Below are 6,669 nucleotides of genomic sequence, written 5' to 3' on the forward strand. Positions count from 1 at the left end.
CTCTGGCAGTGGCAATTGGGGCCTCTGGGCACTCATGCAAGAGCCCTCCCCTCCCCCCCACAGTTCAATTCCCCAGCCCCCAGCTTGATTCCCCAGGCCCCAGATCATTCCCCCACCTCTTCCTGGGGGCTTGGGGCCCTGGATCTGTGCACCTGGTTTAGCAGGCTGTCGCTGCAGGCTGGGGCCAGCAGCAGCATTGCAATCTTCCCGGTGCTTGGCGCATGCTGTGCCAAGCATCTGCCACTGGCCCCAGCCTGCAGCAGCAGCCTGCTGAAACCCCACTTGCAGATTGGGGGCCCACACCCCCTGGGAAGAGCTGGGGAAATGATCAGAGAGCTGGGGGAGGCGATTAGAGAGCTGGGGAATCAAACTGGGAGCTAGATGTAAATATCAGAGCAGTCCTTCCCCCTTCTTCCCCACCCCCTTAATTTCTGTTTAGCTGCAAGCAAGTCTGGCTTCAAAACTCAAAACGTTTTGAAACTTTCAAAATGTTTTAAGTGCCCTCGTTTTGTTTTGACGCTGTTTCAAAACCTTTCGTTTAGTTTTGATTTTGCTGTTTTGAGCTTGAAATGCATTGAAATAGCTTCAAAACAAAACACCCATTGAAATTTTGCACAGCCCTAATTTCCAGTACCAAAGCTAGCACATTTAAGACCTGCCTCAAGTTTCTCTGCATGGCACTGAATTTTGCACTATAGATCTACTCTGGGATAAAAAAAAAGTTGAGTGCTGAAATTCATAATGAGCTGCCTAAATAAATAAACAAACCCATTTTCAAAAGGCCAGGAGTACCCAAACTAAGTGGAGAAGATGACGTGGTACTCAGAATTTTGTAAAATCTGCCCTGTTTGAGTCATGTATAATATAGGGATTTAAAAGGTTAGGAACTCAGTTAGAACATTTTGGCCAGAGTAGGTACCTGTGGATGTGCCTACATGAGACATTTACTGAGCAGTTGCCTAGTTAACTGTGCAGTAAATGTCTCAGCATTTACATGTGTGGCCCTATTAGGTCACACACAACTAATAAACTCTGCAGATGGGTAAAAAAATATAACTGCTACCTTGCTCCGGAGTTTTTGTGTGCAGCAGCACATGTGTAGATGCTGGTCTGGTTGGCTGGGGCACGAGGGTGCTTCAGTGCAGGGGCTGCCTGCCAGCTAGCTCCTTGCTGTAGCACTCTTGTTCCCCAGCCAGCCCCTCCACACCACACTGAGCCTGGTCAGAGCAGCCCTAGGCTGGCAAGCTGACCCCCTAGGCTCCCTGCCAGCTGGAACTGCTGTGACCCAGCTCAATGTGCTGTGACCCAATCACATGTGCAGACGTGCACCTGGCAGCAGTAAGCTCTGGAGCTTATAGCTGTGTGTTAACAGGTATGTATAGACATGTCCTGTAAGTATTTGAAAGAAGAACACACCAAAGGTAGAAGCAATAGTAGGAAAAAATAAGAAAGGTTTTTGACAGTCACTTTCTAGTATGTATTTAATGGACCATAACAGCTTTTTAGAGCACTTAGGTTTCATTATGCTTATTCTGATAGACTTTCTTCAAAACTGAACATAAAGTTATAAAATCTGCAAGGTCTTAATTAGCACCCTAACTTGAAAATGTAAATTCCATTTGATACTGTGCTAAAATGTTGTAATCTAGCCTCCAGCTTGACTTAATTTGCACAAACCTGTATGGAAATGCAGAGCTATGACAGAGTGCAGTGTTATTTAAAACAAAGCAAAAATTAGTATTTTTATGTAAAGCTCTTAAACATATACTTAGCTTTACCTTGCTAATAGTTCAATTGACACCAAGGTCATTTTAAGGAAAGATACGTATGGGACTGTTCCTGTGCTTAAAATTAAGTACAGATTTAAATACTTTGCTATTATATTTATATACTTTGCTATGGCCTTATTTTGCTAAATCAGAATAATTACTACAAAATAATACTTCTTACCTGCAAGATTAAAATGCGTCTGAAAGATCTCTAGATAAGCTCTGGGCTTTCCATGCTCTTATGCCATAAAGCAAACAGACATCCTCTGCAAAAAAAGGCAAAACAATACAATTTATACCATATGCATCTCAGCTACAACTTTAAGGAATTTCTGTTGAAAAAAGGGGCATGGATATCTGATTGCTTGGCTTTTGTGCTGCCATAGAAATTGTTATGGTGGCAGAAAGGTGATGTCTGTTTCCAGCCAGAGACTGGGGACTTTAAAAACAATACAACAAAACAAAAAGGAATAATCAAAATTTGACAAAATAAGAAAACTCCTATTTTGCTTAATATAATGCCTTCATTGTTGAATTAACTCTGCTCCCAAGTGGAACAGAATATTTACCATTGATTTCAATGGAAACAGAACTAGGCCAACCCTTAGCACTGAAAAATCTCACACTTAAATAGTTGATTGAAATTGATTAGGCCATATTCATTGAAACTAAGACTTCCATTTCCTTTATTTAAAATCTGTTCTTCACAGAATGATAGTACCTTTGGCTGTGATCTTATCAGTTCACAACTTAGTCAGGAGCAGGTTAAATCACCGTTTAAATGACAGACCATGAGATACCAGCCTTGGCACATCTACACATGCTATTAAATTGTATTAGGCTTACTGCACAGAAAAAATACTGTACAGTAAGCCTACTGCACAGATTTGCTCCCAGTGGGAGGAGCCCAGTTCAGGTTGATCCCGCCCTGCTCTGCCGAGGGTGGCAAGAAGTATGGGGCCAGGAGAGCTCTACCAGCTGCAGCGGCAGCTGTGTCCTGGCCTTGTACACATCGGGAAAGGTCCGGATGTGCATTGGCTGGGAGACAACTGCTGCTGCAGAACTCTCCCACCCTGTGCACACAAGGACAAGACCCATGTCTCCCAGACCATCCAATCCAATCCACCTCACCCTCCAGCGCAGGCTGGAAAAACCCAAGACAAAGCTCCCTCTCCTCCCTTCTCCCCTCTCCCCTCCTGAAGACAGCACCAGAGCTGGGGAGGGAGGGAGGACGAATGGGAACAGGACTAGGACAGAGAGGCTACAGCTATGCAGTCACTGCAAACTGGGCCTCCCCCCCACCCGCCCCAGACTGAACAGCGAATGTCTGTAGCATTGGGGGATGGGGTGGGGGAAGAGGAAATCACTGTAACTCATGGTGCTTCCTGTGAAGAGCCATGAGTTACAGCAGGGAGCTATAATGTCTGTCAGTGCCATGTAATGCTTAGAAGTTAACATATATGGACCTGAGTAAATCTAATTTGGGAAGCAAATTCTAAGATCATGTGTACTTTTAGCTTAATGAAAATAGTAGGGTCTTGCCAGATACCATGGTAATAAGTGAATTACCAATGAATTGGGTTACCTAGAGTCATGTAATCCCATTTCTTAAAACAGACAAACAAAACAAAGAAGCAAACCCCAAGTAATTACTGGTTTTAGAACATACATGTTCACTAGCAAAGCTTTAGGACAGAAAGAGCTACCAAGCATCCTGGACTGGCTGGTAAAGTCCTTTTTTTCAATTTAAGAAAAAAAAACAAGGCATCTTGGCATCTCAAGGGAATTTTACAATTTAGGATTTTGTTTTGGTTTAAAATTCCTATCCTGGGTAAACATATAGCACCTCACTATGATACTAGAAAGCCATTTAGTGAAGCAGGGCTTGTTCCCTTTGGGTGTGCAACCTTGTAAAACAGAAATATAGGTAGTTTAGTGTCATGCTAAGTATATGCCAAAAAGAGATTTATTTTGAGGCATAGCAGACTGGTGCATATTTAATGCTTAGCTGTCTGCACTTCTGGCTTGACTGGCCTCCTGACCTAGAAGAATCATAGCCAACTTAATATGTGTGGTGTGTGCATGTGTAAATACCAGTGTTGTTCAGGGGTAGTGTTAACTTGGTTCCTAATCTTAGTAGCTTTAGATAAGAAGTGTACTATAAATGCATTTTTATCTGAGTACTTAACATCAAGTGTTATTACTTTTCATCTGGGTGCATATACTTCCCATATAGATTGCCCTAACCAAGCAATCTAAATGGCTGGGTTTACAAGTGCTCTCAAAGAATTTTTTTTTGCAAATATCTAGTTATTTTAATAAAAGATATCACCTGTGCCATAAGTTTTTATTTCTTTTGCCTCTAGACCAATACAGCTACGACACTGATACCTGACTCATGATTTAAGTTGTTCTAAAAATGGCATGCCCTATCTAAAGTTAATTCTTATCAGACCTCTTCAGTAAGGGATTAACCTAACCTAAAATGAGTTAACCTGATCTAGTGAACACTTGTACCCATTCCTAGCACAGCCCCGGGGCAGGGAAAGCCTGGCCACTCTCTACAGCCCCAGGGTTGTGCTGTTTTTACTCCCCTGATCCTGTTCAGGCTATTTTTACCTTCCCAACCAGCTCCCACCCAGACTGGGCAGCCCCCCGTCCCATCCTTGGACTCTCCAGCCACCTCTGCAGATATACCAGCCCCACCTGGATCTGCCAGCACCACTCTCCGAGGCCTGTCAGCCCACCCTCTCCCCGATTTACTTGCCTTTGACTGCCTGTATCTCCTCCTGGCAAGTGGTGAACACTTGCATGCAGCAACCTAACTCACATTTAGGCAGCTCAAACTAAGCCACTTAAACCTAAGCCAGGTTCCACAAACACTTGTTCTCACCCCTAATTTCCTTTCCTCAGTTCCACTGAAGCTTGTTGTACCTCTTCATGGACTTTTGTCACAAAAATTGCCCTGTCTTTATCAAATTAGGGCTATGTCAAAAGCCAACAACTAACTAAGCAATACTGCCTGGAAATTAACTTTTTTGTTTCATGGTCACGGCTGAATCTAAAACTAGTTGAATTACCAACTGCAAGCTATATCTAAAAAATATTAGGTGTTAACACACAAGGATTGCTTGCACTTCTAAAATGCCTCTTTACCAAAGAATTTCAAAGTGCTTTGCAAAGATTTGTTAAGCTTCATCATGCCCCCTTGTCAGTAGGAAAATCTCACTTATGCTTAGAGATCAGGAAACAGAGGAAAGAGAAAACTGAGTGGCTTTTCTAAAGTCACATGGCAAGCTAAGTGTCAGAGGAAGGAACAGAACACCTGACCCCCAATCTCTAACTCCCCACATGTTCCCTCTTTCCCATAAGAAATACCACATTGGTTTACCCATTCCAAGTAGGTTCAACTGGAAATGGTGCTATAATTAAGTAGATATGCTTATTTTCACAACACCAGAGAGAGATTTTGTTTCCTTAAGACCACGTTCTGCAGCAGTAAGAAAGATCCCGCTGCAAACAAGTCTTGTTGAGGCAGGCCTCTAAAAGTGGCAGTGTATTAGACAAAATGACAAGCTCTGCAAGGCAGATCTTTGTGGTAGAGACTGCAGGCACAAGGCAGCAGTATGCCACAGAAATTACACAGTGTCAAATTTGGGGGACATGCTACTGGTTATAGTTCTTTAGCATACCCTTTATAAGCAGATTCAAAAAACAGCATTGCATTGATTCTGAAAGAAGTTTGTTACCTGCTATATTAGACAGTAGAACAGAAATTATAGAAATGGTTATAAGCAAAAGGAAAAGAGAAGGTGGAAAAAATTCTGTCTTAATGTATACCTAAACATTCTTGGATTTCTAATTGGCTATCTATATGCGTCTTCAGTGCTTATGAAGCAAACATCAATATTCGACTGCCACCGATTAGTAAGCATATCAATATAATACCTGAATCTTAGAAAATATGCACAAAAATATTTGCAAGAGTCCAAAAAAAAAATCATTATGTTAACACGAGCTACTTGAAAGTTACTAGGGAAAAAGGATTAGTACAGGCAAGTCCTTTGACCCATGTTATAGGAAGTCAACTAGATAATCACAAAAAGTTTTTCTGGCATCAAAAAAACCCAAAAAACCAAAAAAAACCCAATGCCTCTTCTAAGCTTAATCTCTGATCACTTTACATACACAAGCACCCTTATTAAAACACTGCACCTGCACATGTGATAAGACAATTGTGATCTTGCTTTTAATTATTAGATTGTATTTTATTTTTAACTTATAGTTAGCGTGTGTAACCAATTTATCTAAAACTGTCCATGCAAAGAAGGAATTAGTCTCCAACAGTGTATTTATAATATTAAGGATTTGTCAGAGCAATGGACATAATTTTAAGAAAAAATCCTCATTTCTCAAGGAAAATTAACAATTACAGTACTCTAACACCAGCATAATGCTAGTTTAAAAAAAACCCATGAAATAAATTAAGTAAAATTCCAATAAAAAGGCATTTTAAATTAAGTCTCAAACAGTGCCTTGTACCTATTTTGTCTATTATGTTTAAGCAATAATAATGATCAAGGACAACTACATGCAACAAACACGTGAAAACTAATTTCAGTTGCATACCCAGTAGAATACCTCAAAACTGTCTGGCATGAATTATATCCATTCAAATGCTGTCCTGTCAAATAACAAGGGAGCAGCCTTCCTAGTAGTAGCTCCTGTCATGTTCTACTGAATTCAAAGTGAATTCTACTGAATTCAGCACCTTTCATACTGATGTAGCTTACAGTTTACATGCATAGTCCACCATTGAATGGCAGTACTTCTGGGGTGGACAAAAGCAATCACCTAGTATTTGGCATGTACCACAAGAGTAGCAGCAAACCACAAAGAC

At 41.2% G+C, this 6,669-nt stretch overlaps 1 protein-coding gene across 2 annotated transcripts in view; it reads right to left on the reverse strand.

The window, feature by feature from the left end:
* The window catches only part of LNX1 (ligand of numb-protein X 1), a 133,973-nt gene that overhangs the window by 109,426 nt on the left and 17,878 nt on the right, over positions 1-6,669 (reverse strand). For both annotated transcript variants that reach the window (XM_019525886.1, XM_019525887.1), the window contains exon 3: positions 1,951-2,035. The gene's annotated coding sequence lies outside the window, so the exon portion shown is untranslated. The remainder of the gene's footprint in view (positions 1-1,950; positions 2,036-6,669) is intronic.

The sequence above is a fragment of the Gavialis gangeticus genome, unplaced genomic scaffold (assembly GCF_001723915.1).
Source record: "Gavialis gangeticus isolate Ggan-Ray unplaced genomic scaffold, GavGan_comp1, whole genome shotgun sequence".
Taxonomy (NCBI): domain Eukaryota; kingdom Metazoa; phylum Chordata; order Crocodylia; family Gavialidae; genus Gavialis; species Gavialis gangeticus.